This window comes from Passer montanus, unplaced genomic scaffold (assembly GCF_014805655.1).
Source record: "Passer montanus isolate IOZ18808 unplaced genomic scaffold, ASM1480565v1 scaffold5, whole genome shotgun sequence".
Classification (NCBI taxonomy): Eukaryota; Metazoa; Chordata; class Aves; order Passeriformes; family Passeridae; genus Passer; species Passer montanus.
In genome coordinates, this window is record NW_024369929.1 from 16,244,718 (window position 1) to 16,267,214 (window position 22,497).

At 42.1% G+C, this 22,497-nt stretch overlaps 1 protein-coding gene across 6 annotated transcripts in view; it reads right to left on the reverse strand.

Annotated features, from left to right (window-relative positions):
- The window catches only part of MEGF11 (multiple EGF like domains 11), a 252,056-nt gene extending 229,559 nt beyond the window's left edge, over nucleotides 1-22,497 (reverse strand). For 2 of the 6 annotated variants that reach the window (XM_039723398.1, XM_039723397.1), the window contains exon 1: nucleotides 22,062-22,495. The gene's annotated coding sequence lies outside the window, so the exon portion shown is untranslated. Of the gene's footprint in view, nucleotides 1-22,061 lie in introns of all 6 variants that reach the window. The other 4 variants (XM_039723401.1, XM_039723400.1, XM_039723396.1 and 1 more) reach the window with 3 other exon arrangements.

The following is a 22,497-nucleotide window of genomic DNA, read 5'->3' on the forward strand; positions in this document are numbered from 1 at the left end:
TCACAGCCCACCCAGCCCAACTGCTGACATGGGAAGGGCTCATCCACAGAGTATAAATATGCCCTTCTACTCAAATATATTGGCTGGAAAATATCAGGCAAGTGGAGTTACAAGGGGAAAAAGGATAAATCAGAATTCTCAGAATATTTGATAATTTGCCTGACTCTTATATTGGTAACCCTGACTCAAACTAACTGCACAACCCACTGTGAGGGCAAGAGTTTTCCTTTTAGAGAAAGTCAGTTTACATTTCATCAAGTGAACACAAGCTTTATTTCTTTTTTGTTTAGAAGCAGGAAAGCGTAATGCCACAAAGACCAAAAGCCCTCTGTTGGTTTATAAAAAACTGCTGTGCTCTGAGCAAGAGCTTGGCCTGCCTCAGAGTCCATTAATAGCTATCTGTACCAGAAAGACAGTCGTGTATTTCTGTTTGTTTCTGTTCTCCAATTCCTCCCCTCCAAAGGCTAAATTGTGCTGCTTCTAGTAAAGATTAAATAGCAAGCAATTCAACTTCTGGCACTACACTTTCAAATACGAAAGAGGTTATGTCATGCAAGAAGAAAAGAGTTTTCTTTGGGATTGGGCATTCTTCTTCTTTCATGACATAATGAAAGGGAAGGGGGGCCTCTTGAAGCTTTGTGACATTATCAAACTTTGCTACAGTCACGCTGTGTGGAAGCTTGCACATCACCAGTGCTAAGGATAGACAGGAAATGATAATGAAAGAATCAGTATTAATTGCTTGCAGTGCCAGGATCTGTTCCATCCCCGTGTTCAAATAACTGCACAGCTCTGCCTCATTGCTTGTGGTACTGGAGCAGGGAAAAGTCACTTTCATACCCTGGTTGTTTACTCTGTAGAGTTACTCAGTGAATAGTAAGAAGAATCTGAGGCACAGCAAGTCAGCAAATAAATCACAACTGACAGGTTTTTTATTTCAGTCACACTGTGGTAAATTCAAATAATTCTAATGAAGTCAAGTGTGCTGCTCCAGACTGACCCATCACCACACCGAGTGGGGCAATTGTGGTTTAATGTAACAAAGAGAAAAGATACACTGATATATTTCTGCAGATCTGGTGATAGGTAACTTATATCCTTCATTAATACTTTCTATTCAAGGCATTTAATTAGCATTATGAAAAACTAACCAAAGTGCCTGCAGTGCAGCAAACAATCTGAGCTGAGGCTGAGCAGTTACAGCCCTCTGACAGCTCTGACCGCCCGCAATCCTAATGGCCAGTCTGGCAATTAATGTTCACTCATTCATCACTACTAATTAACTTCATTGATTTTTAACACTGGGATTTCCACATTAAAGCATGCTGCAAGAAGCACCACATTTGTTATGATATAATATTCAGAGGAAATGAAATAAAAGAAGTGCTGTGTCAGGAGACAAAACCACCATTTAGGCCAGGATGTTAAGTTACACCAAAAATTATGCATTGATCTTCAATGGCTTTTATTTTAACCATCTGCTCTCTTGAGAAGGATATGGCAACTATTTGTTACGTGGACGTGAGGAAAAAAAAAAGACAAAGTTTAATGAATGGACTGCAAAGTTGCTTTGCAGATACACTGCTCTTGCACAAACTCCATCACTTCAATACAGCCTGAAATCCCCACAGCTCCTATATTGGAAGGACCATGGAGAAGGTAAATGATGTTTTTAAGAAAGTATTTAAAAGTTGTTAAGGTTCTGCATTAGTCAAATCTGTAGGAATGGAGGGGAAGAGGGGGGACATAAAGATTTTACACAGTTTCTCTAACAGGTATCTGAACTTTCCACCATATAAGAAGATAATATAAGAATTACAATACTAATCAGGCACAGAGACAGTCTCTGAAGATGCAGAGCCAGTCAAGAAAGAGCAAACTATCAAAAGGAATTAAAGTTACACTGCATTGTTGGACTGCCTTGTGCAGGTAGATCAATAGAGCATTGACAACATATTTCTATGCCAGGAACATCCACTAAAAGCACATGGTTTCATTGAGCTGGATGATCTCAATAAAATATAACCTATCACAGAGCAAAGAACTGAAGGAAAAATATCCTGCTTATTTCTTTAAAGAGTGTTTGTAATAAACTAATGATCTGGAATGATTCTAGTGGATTAGAGTGGTCCTGCTTCTCACTTGACACTGATTTACTGTAGAAACTTGAGCAAATCCTGTTCCCCGTAAGTCTCAGGCTTTCCTCCCCTTATAAATTTTAAAAACTGCTCTTGAAGATTTTTCTTTTTATGAGAAAGGAGGAGAGTACTTCAGGGTGCAAATGAGGACATTTTACAGCATAATAAATCATCAATAAATACAAAAAGAAATTGGGTGGGGAAAAGTTTTGTGTCTGGCAAACTTCTAGATCCTTTTCCACAGGCCAGTTACAGATGGTTTGAAGGTGACACCACAAAGCACATAAAAGAAGAAGATACTTTCTCCTGAATTTCAGCTTAAAATACAAGCTGAAAAAGTAGCAAATTCATGGTGCACAGGAGTCACTGAAGCTCTTCCAAATCTCCCATGAAGGCTGTGCTTAGCTTTCTAAACAGGGATCATGGGATGTGCTGCATACAGAGCAACTCAGTGATGGTGCAGCAGCCATGCAAGATTCTCTGTAAGAATTACATAAAAGCAAACGCATGAAGATTTGCAAGATCAAAAGTTGTTCATCTGTGAAGTAAATGCCCAGTATTGTCTCTCCACTTCCTGCCTCATGCCTTGGGATGACACAGCCAACAAGGCTTCCTTTGTGGCTTAAGTTCTGCTTGATTGTACATTAATGCAGCAGATAGGGCTGAATCATCTGCTCTTGTCTGCGAGCGCTGCTGAGGATTTATAGCTCTACAGTGGGAAGCTACAAGTGATGTGGATGGGCACAGCTGAAAAGAAGAAAGGCAAGGTCATCCACAAACAGCAGGCCTGAAAAAAGGGAGGCAGTAATATTTTAAAGGGAATTAATTCTGGGAGAGATATTAATAAATATATCACAGAGTTTCCATTATATTCTGATCATTCAAACCATTATAAGGCATGGAACAGAAAGGCTTTGGTCTAGGATCACTTGGTGCATAAGTTCAGGATTAATTTCTTTAGTGTCCAAGAACTGTCTGAGTCCCAGCCTGCCCCTGTCCCAGCACAGGCTCCAGAATTCCCTGCTGGACAGGCCTGGGGAGTTGCTGCCTCCAGGCTGGAGTGATGAAGGATGGAGAGGAGCTCTCCACAAAGCAGGGATTGTGTCACAGCAAGAGGAATGTGAACTCATAAATTAATGTCCTTTCAACATACACAGATGGAGAGATTTTGCAGGAAGCTGCTTTTTATCATATAGTGCTCAGGCAAGCCAAGGGTAGATCAGATCCTGAGCACAGGTTTTTTGGATAAGGCATGTGAAACAAAGAATAAACAAACTTCAAGCAGCTTGGTGACACAGTTGCCGTCATTCAGTTAAGATTAAGACATTGTGGTTTTAAAGTTACATCTTTTACAAATCTTTTTTGTGGCTTCGGGATTTCTTTATGATTTTGGATGGCTCAGTTTGCAAAGATCTCTCTCGAGGCAGATTCTGTATGGATCAGAGTTCAGTTCAGGAGTTCACAACACTTTTCCCTTTGACATTGACTGACATATGAATCTATTAAAAAAAACCACATATTGAAGTGCTTTCCTGTAGACCTGCAAATTACAAAGCATTGCCAAGAATGCACCCCTTTGTCAGGTTCACACTCCTGTTTTATTCACTCAGACTGGACTCTCCTCAGAACCTGTGTGGACTAATCTGGGAGTGACTGAGTATTCCCCATTCTGGAATGAAGAATAATATAACAGTTATAAATAATATAAAATATTCCCCATTTTGAAATGGGGAATAATACTGAGAACATCTGCTGAAGATAAAACAAAAAAAGACACCAACACACTTTCCTCTGTTTTTTCTCAGTTACATTCCTTCCCCTGAGCTGCTGCCTCAGTGCAAGTTTTGCCCCAGTGAAGATCCACTGAATTTCTTCTATCCTTGCTCCATGACAAAAAAACCTCATGGGATATCCTGCCTGAAGTCTCATCCCAATCTCAGAGGTTCATATTGCATCCAGCCTGCTCGAGCACAGCCACGTGGCTTTGCCTATTCCTTTGTTCTCATCAAAGGCATTTCGAGGTGGCTTCCACAGTAAAAAATGGGACAATGGTGCCTCTGACAGACTGGGAAGCAGCAGAGGGTGGGATGAGCCACGCCTGCGAGCTAGAGAGAGACACAAAACAGGAGCTTTTGCCAGTCCTGCACAATGTGGTGCATTTGCCCCGGGAAAAAAAGATGCTTCCAAACAACCCAGTGCAATCTTTGCTGTGCAATGAACTGAATCGAGATCTGATATTGAATGACATTCCATCAAGAGCAGGAGAGGCAAAGAACTGACTGAGCCAGGCAGGGCCACTCAGCCTTCTTTGGAAGCACCAAACATCTTGTGGTGATTATCAGAGCAGGGGAAAGAGGAGGAGGAGGCAGCTTCCTCTGGCTCAGAATAACACAAGCCCATCAGCTGAACGTGAAGAGTTCCAGAGAGCTCTCCTGAGCTGTGTCTGTGCAGCCCTGGCTGCCACGTTCTTCAGGCAACTGTTTGAGGGCTCTACAAAACCTCCTGGGTGTGCAGGGGACACTGAGAGAAAGCTTGAGGCTTTAGCACAGCACCATTAGCAGTTTCAAACAAAGAGCTTTTGGTAACCAGAGAAACGTTTTGAAGATCTCAGCACAGCTTTGTCATATAAATTTGAGAAATACTCTCCTTATGATCTGAAATGACTGGAAGTTGTCATGGGCAAATTTACCTTTCTCTGCTACTTGAGAAAAGCACACAGCAAAGGTCATCAGCTCCTCACACAGAAGTTTAGGAGCCTTCAAAACCCAGAAAATTCCTACTGCTTATGGTAAGGTCTCCTGTGGTAATTATAACTTCTAAGTACTGGTGTAATTTGGGTTTTTCTATTCTGTTATATGCTTAGAAAAAATACATGAATTTACATTAATCCTACAACTGAACACTGGCTCCAAAATCTAGAGAAAGCTGCTGATACTCCCATTGCTATCAGGTGCATTGTACCATCTATACCTAAATATATATCTACTATTAACAGTTTTGTCAGCAATATGGGGGAAATGGCCTTTCTTTAACCAAATAAAGGGAGTACCATGGAATCAAAACTCCAGAAAAGAAAATATATTGCATAATCTATTTTTTTATATATATACACACATACACAGAATTTCTTTTATATATACATGTAGGTGTGCTTCTATCTCCTATTTTCTCCCTAAATTCCCCCGCTCACAAACCTGAAAACAGTCCTTCTAATTACATTAAGAACTTACAAGAGTGTAATTTTCCTGAAGATTTCTCTCCCATAATGGAAGATTTCAATTTGAAATATTTCCTAATGATGACCAGAAAAGCATCACTGAAAGTATTCCAATGTTCCAGCAGATGGTTCAAAGATAATTCACTGTAAGTTATCCCTACAAAGTATGTCCTCATTTTCAAAAGAAACTGTAAATGATATAAATCAGAAGGGCTCATCTTGTCAGTCAGTTCCACATTTACATCCAAATAACCAGTTGTTTCTTAAAAACACGAGGGTCAATGAAGCCAGCAGGTACACTCAGCCACATTTTGACTGATGTATTTTAAATGACTGAAAAATGTGCTTTTCCATGTTCTGACACCAGACAGATCCATGTACAACTGCTCCAGGAATGTGGTTTTTAATATTGAAGCTGAGGTTTTGAGAGCACCAAGTGGTGTCTTTTGCTCTTGATGTGCTGCTGCATTAAAAGGAATTATGCATGTGAACTTGGCCACAGCAAGAAGAGACCTCATGTCTCGTATTTGATTATCAAGAAAAAGTTGTAATAAAATGAAAGCAGTGTCAAGGGAAAAAAAATGTAACTCCAGAGAAGAGGAAGACCTTCAGTTATGATGTTTCCACCTGAAATCTTACACCTAAAGCAACTGGAATGGCCCCTTTAAGGTGCCTTCCTTATTTTTATCCTAAATGCCCATTTCCTCTGCACCACTGAAGAATTCAGTGAGGCAATAAAATCACCAGAGTAGACCAGGACAAAATCTAAATTTTAAAGAGCCTTGTAATGCCTGGGAAGGCTCAGAGTGTGTGGGACACAAGGAAGGAGGAGTGCCTGGAAATACAAACAGTATAGGAATATGTACAACTTCTTTTGATAAACGTACAGTAATAGGCTGGGAATTTGTACTAAAAAGAGGTTAAAATACAAGCTAAAAACTAGAATCACCTAAAATGCTTTGAAAGTTCCGTAATGAAGTGAATTAAGAGGGGTAATGGCAGAGTTTCAGATTAAAATGTGTATTTTCTAAGACAAAGCCATAAGACATGCTTTTACTAGTGGCCAAAACCTCGTTCCTTGTGTGAGGCACAACATTTCCTCCAGGTACAGGATGTTCAGGGAAGGATATTTCTGGCTATTTCTAAGTTAGAAGTTATTCAGTTGAAGAACAAAGATTTTGCATTTAATTTGGAGCTGACTGGAAAATGTTATTGAGTTATTCCCTAACCAGATTGAAAATACAGCAGCAAAATCAAATCATGGGATGAGTTTCATGCTCTCTTACAGAAGTGCTTTAAATTTGCTGAAGTTAATGGTGTCTCTGCTGAATTACATCAGCTTTTTAGCTCTAAAAGAACATACTAGTATAAACTAAAGCATTATCAACTTCTTATCAGCAATCTCCTTGTCTCCTCCTGGCTGCAGGGCCAGAAAGGAAGATTCTTGTTTTAGACCCAGTCCAGTGAACCAAGCAACCCTACACTCTCAAGAAGTCAAAGCTCAAAGTAACAAAAGGCCTGAAATCCTACCAGATTCCTTGATCGTTCTGAGGAGGAAACAAAAAAGACCCTAGAAATGATTGCTTTTACCTCCAAATGTTCTGAAACCTGTGATTATTCTTAAACATAGATCTGTCATCTAGATCATTTCCTTCCTATTTCCTGGCCTATAGCTCGGGTGGTGCTGCGCTAAGAGATCCCTGGAAAGCACCCTGGATCTGCCCATTTTCACTTGGAATTCCCAAATGCCACTTTTCGTGTTACAAATCCTCAACAGACCCAGTCCAGGTCTCAAATTCTCTCTGATTCAGTCAGTGCCAAAAACTACAGACTCAAGGGCTGGGAATCAGAAAATCTCCACATTTAGAATTCTGCTTTCTGGAGTTCCAGCCAGATGATGAGCAAAGTCTTCACATCTCTGCTTTCCATTATTGGCAAGCACAGGTTTTCCCTGGTATTTATCCTTGAGCTAACTGCCTTCACAGGATTCCATGATAAAACAAGTAGGCTACTGCAGGGATTTGACACATATGGATGTGTGTACCCCAATCCTGGCACCACTCTAGTCTTGCCAGAAATAGAAAGCCCCTGGCAATGCAATTCTTTCAAAAGTAAATTTGGAAGGCATAAAAAGTGGTAATTAATTGCCCGATATAAATGGCTCTGAATACAAGCCAGTTTGATTACCTAACAAATAAAATCACCTTCTGAGGTGATAATCCAGTTCATAAAGTTGGGCACAAAAATATTGATTACTAAGTCCTTGCTGGGTGCACCCTTGTTCCCTGAGAGCTGGATGTCACTCAGACCATGGCTTGAGCTGAGTTATACAGGCAGAGAGACAAAACCCAGCTCAACAACACCCACCTTGGCCTCTCGTGGCTGACAGCAAGCCTTGGAAGCCTTTTCAAGGAGGAGGCAGGGATGCTGCTTCCCTTCACCTGTGCCTCACAGTGGAATGGGTGACAGGAGAGGGCTGACAAGAAGGGAAAGCCCAGTTCCTGCTGCTACGGGACTGAGCTGATTGTTGCTGTAGCATTAAAAGGGCAGATGAACAACAAGCCCTGAGTGGGGACTGGGACCTGTGCAAACACCACAGGAACTGAGATGTTGTCTCAATATGTTTGTTACAAAGATATTTAAACATGAAGTGTCAATCCATGGACAGTTTGGCTTTCCTCAGCAGCTTCCCTGAGCTCTCATCTCCCAAATCCTGGAGCACTGTGGCCACAGGAACACCACACATCCCTACATCTGTCCAGGAACTGTCCCCAACCCAGTGCAGGGTGTGCCACAGGTCCAGCCACACCTGCTGTGTGCTCCCAGAGCATTCCCAGCAAACAAGTGCTGCAAGGGAACACCTGCCTGCTCCTGCCCTCTTTTCCTGCTAATGTCACCCACACGAGCCTGATAAAGCTGAGTGTCCAACTTCCAGAGAATGGAATTTGGCTCAATCATTGTCTTTTCTGTTGAACATGTTTTGTTTGATCATAACAAATCAGCCCAGTGTGATGTAAACGAGCTGATCTTAATCAGCAGTGTACTAAATATCCATGTGACATCTGCATACATTGTTGGTTCCTGCCTGCTCTGCATGCACAATTTAATTAGATGAGTAATAAACGTGTCAAATTTATCAATGGTGTAAAACATTTGACTGCAGTGAATTTACGTCCTTGATTTGGATTGTTCACAGACTCCTTATTATAGCTAACATGACTTACCTATTTATCCTAAAAAATTAATAATTATCTTCTTGCTTTTACATTGATTTGTCCAATTTTCCAGGAGGGAAATACAATTAACCACAAATAAGAAAAAACACCTCAAAGTTGACTGATGAGAAGTTGTTTGAAGACACTCAGTTCAATTAGGCTAAAAGCATTCTTTCTTTGTGGCAACAGCACTTTCCAAATAAAACCTGAATTGCAATGGAAGGAAAGTGAAAACTCAACCAAAAGTTGAGAATGGATTTTCCATAATTTCCTCTATTGATTGTGATTGAGCATTACACATAACCAACATGAATTATTTGTTAAATTCTTAAGAAATAAATGTATTTTCTCAAGAGCTCTTTTACTTAACAGAATTTTAAAATGTGAGTCATAGATACTGAAGTGGCTGTATGTGAATTTGTTTAAAACCCTGTGCTTGGGTTCCTAAAATGTTCATCCCAGCCACACCAACTGAACAATTCCTTTGAATTGAACTGGGTTGGAATTAGGCCCAATAAACTTCTCTACTTCTAAAAATCATAATAGATAATAGAATTGACTTGCACCAAAGTTTATTACACAGCCACTGGACACAGATGCACTCAATATAATCAAGTTGCTACTTCTCATATTTTAATTATAGGAAAAGCATTGTGAAAGTCAGACTTCCATTAAAAATAGGCAGTTTAACAAGACCTAATAATAAAAATTTTTATCAATAGGAATATTCAGAATTAACTTTCTGTGTACAAATTAGATTTCAAATAGCAGGTTCATTTCTCTGGTGATCTAATTTAGGTTTTGGTATCAAACAATGTCTCAAACACATAAAAAGCCTCCTATGGTAAATTTTTATCCCTAATGTTTTCCAGCTGGTCTCTAATAACTATTTCTAATTGTACTTGTTAAAAAGTGGATTTATGAATCTCAATTAGACTGGTTTTACTTATGCTACAGCAATTTTCAGTACCAAGCAAGACTATTTCAAGATAGAAAAAAGTTTTATGTGGATGAAAGAATAATTAAGAAAATAAAAAAGAAAATGCCTTTTATACAATTTAATTCTCAGTAATTCTATTTCAATAATCCAAAACAGAAAATACAGCATGTAATAACCATTCTGGGAACTTTGTTCATTCCACGAGTTACAAGGTACTTTTATTACCAGGATATTCACTTTGCTGCTGTGCCCTACTGTGAACATAAAGATTTACATCATTCTCAGTGAATCTATTTTAATTTTCTTTGCAAACTTAATATCCTGATTCAGCAAAGTGTTGAGATGGAAGCTTACCCTGAGCACACACTGAAGACCCCAGTCAGTGTAATGTTCCTGGAATTCGTGCAGGGCAGCTTCAGCAAACTCATCTTTGAGGTGATTCAATCTTCAGCAGGTACCCAGGTAGCCTTCATTTCATCATTTTGCTGACCAGTGTCCTCAGCTGTGGAATAAAAGCTCCAGGACATCCCTGCCAAGCCCTGTGCCCCTCCCATGACTGGCACTGGCTCAAACCCCAGTTCTAAGCCACTCCCAGTACAAACACCCCACGTAAAATTTTCTGTCATCTTCCCGTGAAATGGATTCCTTGAGACCCTTTCCATCCCCTTCCCTTCTGTGGGACTTCACAGAATCACATCAGAGAATCCTGGAATGGTTTGGGGGGGAAGGGAGCCTAAAGCCCATCCTGTCCCATGGGCAGGGGCACCTTCCACTGTCCCAGGCTGCTCCAAGTGCCCTGTCCTGATCTGGGACACTTCCAGGGACCCAGGGACAGCCACAGCTTCTCTGGACACCTGTTGGTAAATGGGACTCTGTGCCTGCCATGCCATGTGTATGGCAAAGCCAAACTTTCACAGTTTGATAGGGAAAAAAATATAAATTACATAAACTGATTTAGACAAAAATACCCCATCTATGGGCAGAAACTACTGCTACAAACACATCTTTTGTTACAGTCTCCTCCAGCTTTCCCAGATGGCCAGGTAGTGGCTATTCCTTGGGAGTCACCATGTTCTAAAATTAGTGACTCGTGTCTCTAACATTCAGATCTCTGAAAAATGCCCAAGAAATCAGAGCTGGAGACCAAGACCCTCCTGCACCAGAGGAAAAAAGCAGACTCTTCCATGGCAAATTCTGAACTCCAAATTCATTATCCCCAATGGAATAACCATGCCCACTCTCCTGGAACACCGCTGTCAGCCAAGACAAGGGCCTGGACTGGTGGATTCCTGCACATTTCCTTCCTTGTGAGGCTGAATATAGACACAAGAATGTTATTTTTACAACTTTACAACACTGGCTGTTGTTGCAGCCAAACTCTCTGGCTTGAACATTTAACTTTAGATATGTGTTAAGCAATGCACAATCAATTCTCATCCAAAAGAAAGAGAAATACAGGAGCACATGCAAGACAAGCTCTGGGCACAGAAGAGTTAACAGGCTTGCTGTCCACTTCACGTTTCCCTTAAAAGCTGCTGTGAAAAAATCCAATTTCTCCCCAGAAGTATCATGATTGAAAGCAGCAACTTGAAAACAGCAATATTTTTATGGGCTCCTGTGAAGAGGATTCTCCAGTGCTCAGTAGGGTGAATCCAACCTTCTCAAAAACACTGATCCCATTATTCAGTTTTGGTAATTAAAATGTTTTCTAAATGATTGTTCCCCAGCAGGAGGAAATTGATTAATTTTAATGCATTATTGTATTTTAGCATGGAACAACGTTGTCTTTTTATTCTTCTCCTCTTGTTCCCACCATTTGCAGATGAATTATTTAGATGTGAAGATTTGTCTACTGTGTTTGACGTGAAGCTTTAGGGAGCAAGTGGAGAAACCCAAGGAGTGCCTCATCATTTGCAAGTTCAATTTCTTTCTATTTGGATATTGATTAGCACAGTACATATCATGAGGAAGTGGCTTGACTAAGGGAACATAAATATGACTTTAACAGAATTTATATATTTAGAAATGCATTTAGGAGTTCCATTATATGCTGCTTTTTAAAACAAGTTGTTTCATTTTGCGGGGACATTTTGGGTCTTGTTTTGGCTTCTAAATTAGGCAACAGAATCTTATTTAATTTAAATATATTCTAATGACACTGAGTAGCATTTACCAGCATAGTGCCTCTTTATTTAGGTCCAAATTCTGAGTCCTTTGAAATACACTCATTAACTTCAGCTGGTTTTCAGTGAAGCTGTTAATGACTTGCAAGTGTTAGAAAAGCTGAAGCAACAGACACCTGACATCAAACACCGGTTCAAAACCAGATCCTGTCCCAGCTGAAGAAAAGAGATGTGTGTATCTCACGGTTCTATCACAGCAAGCAATATTTTAAATAATTAGAATTATTTTGTGTTCATCTCCTGTGGCATTTTGAGTGGAATCAATGCAGCCACAGATGACCTAACATTAAATAGTTTCTTGGAAGTGTTTCTCCTGCTCACAATATTTTTTTTTATAAAAGCTTCTGCCTGATTAGAAATTAAAAGGGAAATCCAATATGATTTTATCAGAGAAGAAAAGTTTGTTTACATATCAATTTCTATTTTCAAGCAGACTTCAGATAGCTGAGAAAACAATCAGATCTGCAATGAAACAATGATCATCCAATTGCACAAAACACAGCAACAAACTGGAACAGAACTACTTGGCTTTGGACTTAGCAGCAACTGGCAGCAGTCACCTCCATAAAATTAAGAGAAATGAGCAGAGCAGACTGATCTATAGCTAATGCAGGACTAATTTGCCTAGGGATGCCTACAGTGCTTTCAAGAACTTTGCACAGGATCTTGGAGCACTCTACAAATATGTTAAGATTTAAAAAAATATCAGGAGCATTAGTATGCCCAAAACATAGAAGGCAGTAGCATTAGAGGCAGCCTTTGACACAGCCAAGGACAGGCTCCTCCTTTCCTGATCCTATAACTCATCACTTTTTCTGGCACTAGGTTTATCAAATAAACAACATTAATCGTAACATTTATTACTTAATATCAAATTTACTAAAGTGCTCGAGGGTCTCAAGCAGAATAAAGGACTCTATATTTTATATAAAGACACCCAAAGAAACTGTGTGTCCTTAAATACTCACTGTCCTACATATCTCTGAAAATCTCATCTTCAAAGAACACAAGGCTTCAGTGCAGTTGAATATCTCAGCTGCCAGCACTTCCCACCACCATGGACTTGGTTTGAAACTCAGTTTGAGAGAGGCTTTAAACAACCAAAAGTGTTGTCCTTCACACAGCAAACTTATAAAGTGTGTTAAACACACCAGTGAGCAACACAGGTTATGTTATTGGCTTACAATGTATAGATTGAAATCTCATGTGCAATTAAAAATATTACAGTAGGAAGGGGAATGGCACAAGACCACCCTATCCTATTTCCAAACTCCTGTTTCCCATCCCTTGGAATAATAAGCTTCAGCTAGACAAGTAGAATTTTTTGTTCCTATTAATTCCTACATAATGAATGACAAGCTACTATGCTAATATAAGAAAATACTTGTATCAAAGCATTTTTTTTCTTGTATGACAGGCAACATGCAACACAAGACTTCTTTGAATTCCTACACAGATGTCCAAGATTTTAGCTGGGAAGAGTCCAGCTGGCAGCTGGGGTTCAGTGTGAAATGCAAACACTGCAGCACTGCTCCCTCCTGCCTGGGTCAGATGGCCTGAGCAGGGACCACATCTGCTCAAACATCTTTCTGCCTGTGGCTGGAGCATTTACCTGAAGTGACACAACTTTTAAAGGCTGTGTTCCTCACACTGCTCCCCAGGATGATTCAGGAGAGCAGATGTGCTCACCCTCACACACAAGGAGTCAAGCTCACCCCTCCCTCCTAACAGGGCTATTTTTATGCACACTGATTTGCACCATTTCTTCTCCAGAGCTCTAATGCAGGACTGAAGACTTCACAGCACTTTTTATTTTTGCCATCAAGTGGAACATATAAATAAGTGATATGCAAGCACCATGAAATATGGGAAGATGCTTTTAAACTGAAAAGAAGTAACTTTTCTGTAAAGAGAGTCAAAGGTCTCAGGAACACGGGAGGATTCTTGGGGTGCCCTGTGCAGGGCCAGGAGTCAGATTTCAGTTATCCTTGTGGGTCCCTTCTAATTCAGGACACTCTATGATTCCATGGTTCCCAAATGGGTTCACTGAAGTAAATCCAGCACTAATCCAGGCATTGTGCTGCCTGTTGGCAATGGCAAAACCAAGCAATGGCCAAACTGAGCCCATGTTCCACCAGCAAGAGGAAAAGCAGCACAGACACACCTGCCCTTCCCTCTCTGGGCACTGCTTTGAGCACAGTTCAGCAGCACAGAACAATCTGAGCCCAACATTTCCATATCCCTTTGCCTAAACACACCAGGCACTCACATCCCTGCAGCACCTCTGCAAGCTGAGGATATTCCCTGCAGCAGCCTGCTCATCGCTGGCTGTGTGTGAACACCAGAGCCTGTTCCATTCAGAGTACCTGTGAAAACATGTTTCTCTTCCAAAAGTCAACAGAACTACGAGTTTATATTCAGCTTCCAGTGCACATTATTTTAAGTAGTTCTCCAGCCTTTCAATGCCTGCATGCAAAAGAAAACCTCAACCTTAGCTCTGTACTACAAGGGGAATAGAAAACCTAAAAGGAGGCTGGGGAGGATAAAGCAAGAGACCTGCAGAACAATAGGACAGCAGGGAAAAACCTATTTTCAAAAAATTGGGCGGATGCTTGGACTATCTAGAAAACATCAGTGTTAGATGCTGGACACTACTCAGTGCAGCAGCATCCTGCTAACTATTTATCTCTCTTTCTGTCAGGCAAAAGGCTTTTGCACACCATAAACAGATCTGATTCCTCACTTCACGTTCTCAAGTCAGTGATTCTGAGTGAGCTGTTACTGAATTTTATTTAGTTGTCCCTTTGTCCCTTCATGTTTATTTTCTTAATTGTGCTTCTTTTTCTCACTTTTTTCTATATATAAGTGACTTTCTCTGTCCTTCCTACCCACACACCTCTGCCTTCAAGCTATTTCCCATTGCCTTGCTGTTTAACATTGTTTGCCCCTTATCCAGAGTTCCCACATTTTTTGCATTTTACAGATCAGAGCAAGAGGAACAAGCTCAGTTTCCAGGCTGGGCTCAGATCATCCACAAACAATCCCACGGAACATATTTTGAGAAATAAATTTCACTTACATCTTCATGAGCCAGAGTGGTACAATATAAATCAAAATAGAGTAAGAAAAATAAAACTTTCCCAGGTTCCTGCGGATTGGAATGGATGTAGCATCTGCCTCAGCTGTTAAGAACACCTACATTCACTCATTTGCTACCTTCTGACCACAAGCAGCAGATGGTATTTTGTCATTGCACAGACCTCAGCTCCCATAAATCACAATTCCTGCCCTGCAGCATTCATAACCCAGTGCTGGGTAACAAGTGGATGGATCCTCTCCTGCACCAGGCACTGCAAATGAGTCTCCTTCCATGCATAGATCACAAATCTTCCTGCATATTTGACCACCAGTATTTATTATAAATGAATATTTTGTAAATATAATTCACGACTCTTGTCATTTTGGTGACATTCCCAGTAGCCCTCACTGCACAGACTCCATCTAATTAATCCTCAATTACTATTAACACACCCTATAGGCTGCTGATGTCTTCCCTGTCCAACATATAACACATAATTTAAGACACTATAATGGCACTAAAGAATCTAACCCAAAAGGACTTCCTGAGGTAATTTACACTCACCACCACCAAAAACTGATTTGTTGGAGTATTTAATTTTCAAGTATTTTGCAGTGTTCTGGCAAAGTTATTACCAGTAGTTCTGGTCAGTGACTGCAGTTACTGTACTTTGCTCCTCAAAACAAGTTCAACATAACTCAGTGCAATGACATTTCCAGCTGAAAGATTACCTCCATTAGTTAGGGTTACATCCAAAAATCGTCAGGGAAAGCTTACAGAAAAAACAGCAAAACCATTGCTCCTACTTGAGATGTGCTCAGCTCTGTCATTCTGGAACACTACAGCTATCAAAACTCATCATGTCTAAACTGAAGCTCAGAGCTACAAATGATAATTTTCAAATTTGTTCGTTCATTCATTTACCATAAGGTTTTTAGTCTTTCTTCACAAGTAAAATGAAAACCAGGCATTATTATGAAAAGGTGGGGTCCATCTCTCCAAATTGCAGTGCAAAAGCTGGATGGATGCCTGGCCTGCTCTGGTCAGGACCAGCAGCTTGCCAAGACTACCTAGACCTCCATGGAGCAAGGGGACAGGTGACATGTCCAGAAGGCAACTCATCCTAAAGGTGACATCTCCTGCCAAAACAAGCCTCCAAAAACCCAATCCTTTGCAAATAAATGCAGGCATAGAACTCCTCTCTCCTTGCAGTTTCAGAGAATGACTGGTCACATGGTGTTTGGAGAAAACATTGCATAAGAACACCAAGAATTACATTTTCTGATGCTTGAATTGTGTCTATAAAACAACTGACTAGTTTTGTCTGGTTGATAAAATGCCTATGTGGAATATGCAAGCAAAAAGAAATTAGAAGTGGAGAAGGGGTGAAGAACATTGCCACATCAGATATTTTTCCTCACTTTGAGGAATGGAAGGTGTTATGACTTGAATGGTTTTGATTTGCCATATCCATTTTAATGCACAGAAATTAATATAAATTCAAATTAATCAGCCAGCACTTCTTTAAAATTATATTTACAGCTTGTGCATTTAAATGAAGGCAAACAAAAGTAAAATTTATGCTACAATAAAGTATTATTGTCTTAATTCTTTAACAGAATTAAGCTAGCTGTGGCAAGCAGATAAAAGCCCTTTGAAAAGTGAAACATTGCTGCAGTTTGTCTTGTCAAGGCTCCTGCTTCTAAGAATATTTATGGTTTTCCTGTTCCTCGAGAACCATAAATGACACAGCAGGTCAACGAGACAGTTTCCATCTCAGTCTGGATATTTCCATCCAGACCTAGAGGATAATTCAGTCTGCATCCCCAGGTAACCCCAGCCTCTTTCTTTCCACTGCTAACAAAGGGCTTAACTCTGGACTTCCTCCTGAGAAGCAAATTCCATAGGTTGTGCTAAGCCCGTGACTTGGCCAGGGCTGTGGGCTGGGAATGAAAGCAGCATTTCCTGGAGAAATGCTGCATTCAGAGAGCAGGAATCAGCCCCAGCACACGGGGGCACGGGCACCTTTCTGGAGTGAGTATCTGTCAGTAGGGACCAGACTGTGATGCACAACTCACATGACACACAGAGTGGCAGAGAAGTCACCTCCCAGTGTCCTGTGCTGTGCCAACAGCGTGCTGGCTGCTAAATGACTTTACATTCTTCTTTATTTTTCTGCAGAGCTTATTTTAGAAAGGTTGTATATCAATCTGGAAAGTGCTGTGAACATGATGTTATCATAATGGTACCATATGCCAGTTGACTACTTACAAATCATCCATGCTTCCCTCACTTGGTGGATTTTAAAAGCATGATAAAGAACTTGATTCTCCTCATGCTTACACTGGATTTATGTCAGTGCACCTCCATGTTTTATACTGGTAAAAAAATATTTGTATCAAAACCTCTACAAAGCTTTAAAGGCTCTTAAAACAGCAATGTCCAAACAATGGTTTTTACTATTCAAGTAATTGTCTCGAAACCAGATGTGTGTTAAAGACTCAAACATATAAAAAAGTAGGATATGCTCCCAAAGCACCTTATCCATCCCTACAATCTACAGAAATAGGTTATATCCTTTAACTTTAAAGCTCTTTAAAAAGCTTTAAAGCTGTTAATTTCCCTTCCTGGTTTGGCCCCTTTAGGAGGCCACTGTGAATTCCAATACTCCACCTGATCATTTCTCTATAGCTTTTTCCTCCTATCTGTGTTCCAGAGAAATCAGATTTTCATGTGTTCACAACACTCCATAAACCTTGCTAAAAATTATGTTCTGTAAGACTTGTGATAAAGCAGGAGGTTAGCAAAAGTCTAGATCTTAACAAGGAATCCAAGATAAAAGGCTAAGTAAAACTTCTGAATATCTGAGCTTAGGAGAACCTGAACATATTTCCACTCATATCTACCAGTTAAATATCAAAAGAATAAAAACCAAAACAAACCAAGCAAAAAAAAAACCAACACAAAAACTTGTTTACAAATTCCTCACTTGGGCAACCTGTCAGCTGTCATATTCTGGCAAGTTTTGTAGTGCCTTTTTGACCCTTTAAAATATTTTTCAGAGTGACTATTAGCCCTTATGAAATGTTTTTGGTGAAAAAAACCCTAGAAAATGAACTGTGTGAAGTTAGTGCACAGAACCATTTTCACTCAACTACTCTCTCTTCCTCCTCCTCCAGGCAGAGCACATGTTCAGCAGTGAATCTCATTTCAGCCTCGTGCCTATTCATTCATTCATTAGCCTTTGTTCTCAGGCTGGTACCAGCAGAAATTCTCAGTGCTGCTCTTACTGCAAAGGGAAAAGTGAGCCCTAAAGTTCTGCTCTTGTTTGAGATCTGGTGTGAGTTGGGTGAGCTCTTCATCCCTGCTGCATTTCTGTGAGCGGGCTAAGTGGTGACCTTCATCTTGTACCTCTCTGCCTCGCTCAGAAAGAAGCTTTCATACAAATTTCAATAGCTTCCCTTTAGAGCAGCGGCCAGACTAGAGAACCTGCCTGGAGGGCTGAGCTCTGCTGGTCAGATCCAAGTGTTTGTAAACACACTCATCCTGGAGAATTCTGCACTCGTGTTTGGTCATCTTGACTGAATGCCTCAGATTCTCTGGGCTGCAGCCCCCTCTCACAGCTACTGAGTCTGATCTTCACAGCAGTGTGGGACATTTTCTCTTCATGAATTTGGTACTTTACCTGTGATTCATAAGGTAATGGTCACATTCTACAAACTCTTAAAGTTCCTCCTCTCTACCTGCACACATTGATTGTACATTACTCACAGGATTCGCAGAGAAGTGTCATATAGATGAATTCTTCTGGCAATCTCAAACTGATTCTGTCTGGGATTTGTCTCCTCTGAGACTGGCTCCTTTCATTTTCTACAAGCTTTTTCATGTCTCACTCTTTAACATACAGAACTTCTCCACAGAGGTTTCAATCAGTTTTGTGCAAAGGAACATACGGGTGGATCTGGCAGCATGGTCAGTCTGCAGGGCATAGAACAATGAGGGGGAATTTTTTCTATCTTTTCCATTAATATCTGAACAAGCCTTTCTGGGGGGAACTAATTTATTCACAATGGTAATTGTAACCATTTCTTTGAAACAGGGTTTTACATATTAGCCATTTTTTGTAATATGTGAGATAGTCAGGGCAGGATGCTGTGGCTTTACAGGGATCCCAAGTGCTATTTGAGACACATGAGGAAAACCAAGATATCTGCATTGGGCACCAGATCCAATGTGTGTCCCCCAGGACAAAGGAACTCTGGTGGAGCAGCAACTGGAGACCAGGCAGGATACCCTGGGGAACCTAAGGGGATTGTGTGGCCTGAATCCTACAGACATCTACAGCATGGTCTTAGGTCCATCACCATCCCTGAAGAACCTCCCAGGGACTTTGGCTTTGAGTTGGCAACAGACTCTGCCTCTTGCAGCCTCACAGGTTCCTTTGCATGGATAGGCAAGGCAGAGAGGGGCAGTGAAGTGCTCCCATGTCATGCACTCCTCTGCAAGGTGCAACCAGATCAGACATATTTGGATAGGATGACAATATGACAGTACATGTGGAAATAGGTAATGCAGACCCAAAGGGGACCAACAGATAATGGTTTGGGGGAGCCCACCACACTCTATGCACCTGGCAGTAACAAAGGCCAATGGCAAGCATAGATGCTGCAATAAGAAAAAGGTAAAAACCAGTGCAGGCACCACACTCCACACTCCCCAGTGCCTGCAGCCCCCATGTTTCTAGAAGGAGACTTATGGCTTTTATACAAAGTAACTGTGAACTCTGTAAAATCGCCATTTAAATTCCCGACCCAGAGATTTGCACAGCAGTACTGCAAAAAGCAGTAATTACACGGAAGCTTTTTAATATGCAATGGTATGCAGCACTTCCCTTTTTAAGCTGAACAACCAAAGTAGTATCATAAATATTATATTCAAATAGTAACCCAAACCACATGGTTTTGAAAACAATAACCAAGAACATGCTTTGCGGGAACACAGAATTAGAACTGATTTCACATACAAGGATAAAAGGTTTGCAAGAATTGTGATCATGCTAGAGAGAAATAGTTTATGCTATTTCAGACTCTACTCGAAGGTATTTTCACAGCTCCAATATAATTAACTGTTTTCTGTGATTTATAGTTTTGCCGTATGCATTTGCTTAAATATTAATTCTGCTGCCTGGTGTTTAAAGCACGATGGATTGTTCAAAGTGAAAATAGCTGAGTGCCTCATTCACAGTAAATATGGGACTTCTTAAAAGGGACTGTTGGCTTCTGTTTGATTCTTTGGACAATTAATTTATATTTAACTTTTTAAAAAACCAAGAGATCAAATTAGGCCTTTTTCATAAGTAAAAAGCTGGAGCAACATAATGCAGCCTACTAGTGAGTATTTAACATCAGCCAATTTGGGTTTTTGAACTAAAATGACAGAATTTTTAAAGAGGTGACTGGGAGTGACTGGAAATAAAGACAATACTGAGACCGTTTTGAAAAACAGATCATGGCCACATGACCATTTTCAACGTTTCATATGTTGAAACACTTTCACCATAAAACTCTTGCAATTCTGTAACAAATTTACTCAGGTATCAGCAAGAAGCAGCAATAAAACTGAACTCAAGAGTTTGAACACTGAAGAAGCCTCCAGAGGTTGCTAGTGGCAAATAAGCCTTGAAACTGATTTTGCAAACATTTCACACATGCTTATTAGCATTTATTAACCTCATCAAAGACAATTTCAGGTGTCCCACACCAACTTTAAGAGACCTCAGAGCAGGACCCATGAATATCAACTTGTTCATAAACACTCAGTAAAAGATTGGCTAAAATCCAACCCGTGGTGAGGCTGTTCAGTCAGTTTGGTCACCTTTATTTAGCAGCACTATAACCAAGGCAATAGTCCTGAAAGAATCCATCCAGCAGGCACTAACTACTCTGAGAAGGAAAATTTGTGGGATTTAATAACAAAGTAGGCATGGCAGGAAGGTCCAAACAGCAAGAGGGACAGCAAAGCTCTGGATGGACTCCAAGAGACATCTAAGCATGGAAAGGATTCTGACTCAGACTTGGATATCCCAGCATAAATCTTCTCAGATTTCCTCAGCCCGATGATGTGAAATTGAGACATAACCTCCAGTCACCTAACCCTGAGATTTCTATTACCAAAATACAGGACTGATCATGACAGGGGGTGGGATCTCCCCCATCTGACAGGTCGTGGAAGGCAGACAGACTGCTTCATTCTGGCTGATTTATGTGTTACATAATTCTGTTCTAAGTCGGGGGCAATAAAGACATTAATTGAACCTTCCTTTTAGTTAACTCCGGACTTTCTTCCTGCACGGGAGCGAGGACGGGCTAAGCCCAGCGTGCAGTGATCACAGATTTACTTAACGAGGAGCGATGGCTGCCTTGGTTTCCCAGCTATTGATGCCCTGCCCGCCCCTCTGGATCAATCAGGTGCCCCGTGCTTTCTCTGAGTGACCGGCACAGACAGACACAGCCTCCAGAGCTGTGCGCTGCGATGGGAGCCGATGTCCTGACACTCCCAAACTTCTCTCTTTGTTAGGAACCATCTGGCAGCGTGGCCAGAGTCCTGCCTAGGCAAAAGAAGGCAATGTTTGGCAGCAGCGAGTAGCGCCAGAGAGAGTGAGATTCCACCCCCTTTCCAGGCTCTAGAAACGCAGGTGTCGCTTACACACTGCATCCTACAACTTCTCCCTGCCCCAAACACCTTCTCCCACCAGGAGCCCCGGCAGGTAGGGACAAGGGAAGCCGCTACAATCCGAGCAGCGAGCGCCAGCCCGAGTCCGCGCAGCGCAGCAGCCCCAGGACGGGGACACGCGGGGACACGAGGGGACCAAATCCGTGTCCTACAACCAGAAGAAAGTTCGTGCCGATACAACACCCCAGTAAACCACGCGGGGGGCAGGAAGCGGCTTCCGAGAGAAGCTCTGACAGGGGAGAGTCCCAATAAAGCCGTAAGATCTCACCCACGCACGCATCTCCCAGCTCAGCACTTCCAAAAGCACCAACGAGAATGCAAAGATTGAGGCAAGGGACTGGGGAGAGACTGCCTCCCCCCGGCTCGTGCTGGCTGCTCGGGCAGTTCCAGGAGGAGCAGGGCAGGGGCTTCGTCCCTCGCAGCCGGGCGTGCAGAGGATGCTCCTTGCCCCGCAGCAGCGCCAGGAGCAACCCGGGCGTGGGGGCCGCAGCTGCGGGCACGGGGCTCCGGTGCCGCGTCCCCGGCAGCGCCCGGCGCTTGTCCCGACTCACACCTACCTCGGCGGGACCTGGCTCCGGCTCCGGCTCCGCGGGGCTGCGGCGAGGGACGGCGGCGGGAGGCGGCGAGCGCAGCCCGAGCAGCCTCGGCCGAGCCGGGGCCGCTCGCACGGGGGCACGGCGCCGGTGCCGCTGCCCAGGACGGGCGGGCGATGCTGCTGCGGGGGACTCCGGGCGCCTCTTTGGCTCTGTTAGGAAAGTTACCGCGGCCACACGACCCACCTTAAACCCGCCTCCCCGCAGGACCCGGGGGAGGGGGAAGGAAGAGGAGGGCGGGAGGAGACGGGGGTGGGGGCTCGGAGCCGTTCTTTTCCCGGCGCAGAACCAAGTCACAGCAGCATCTCTCGGGCAGTCGCTCCGGGATGCAGGGCTGGGCGCACCAGCGCATCCCCGGCTCTCGCAGGCGCCGGGCTGAGGCTGCGCTCCGCTCCCCTCC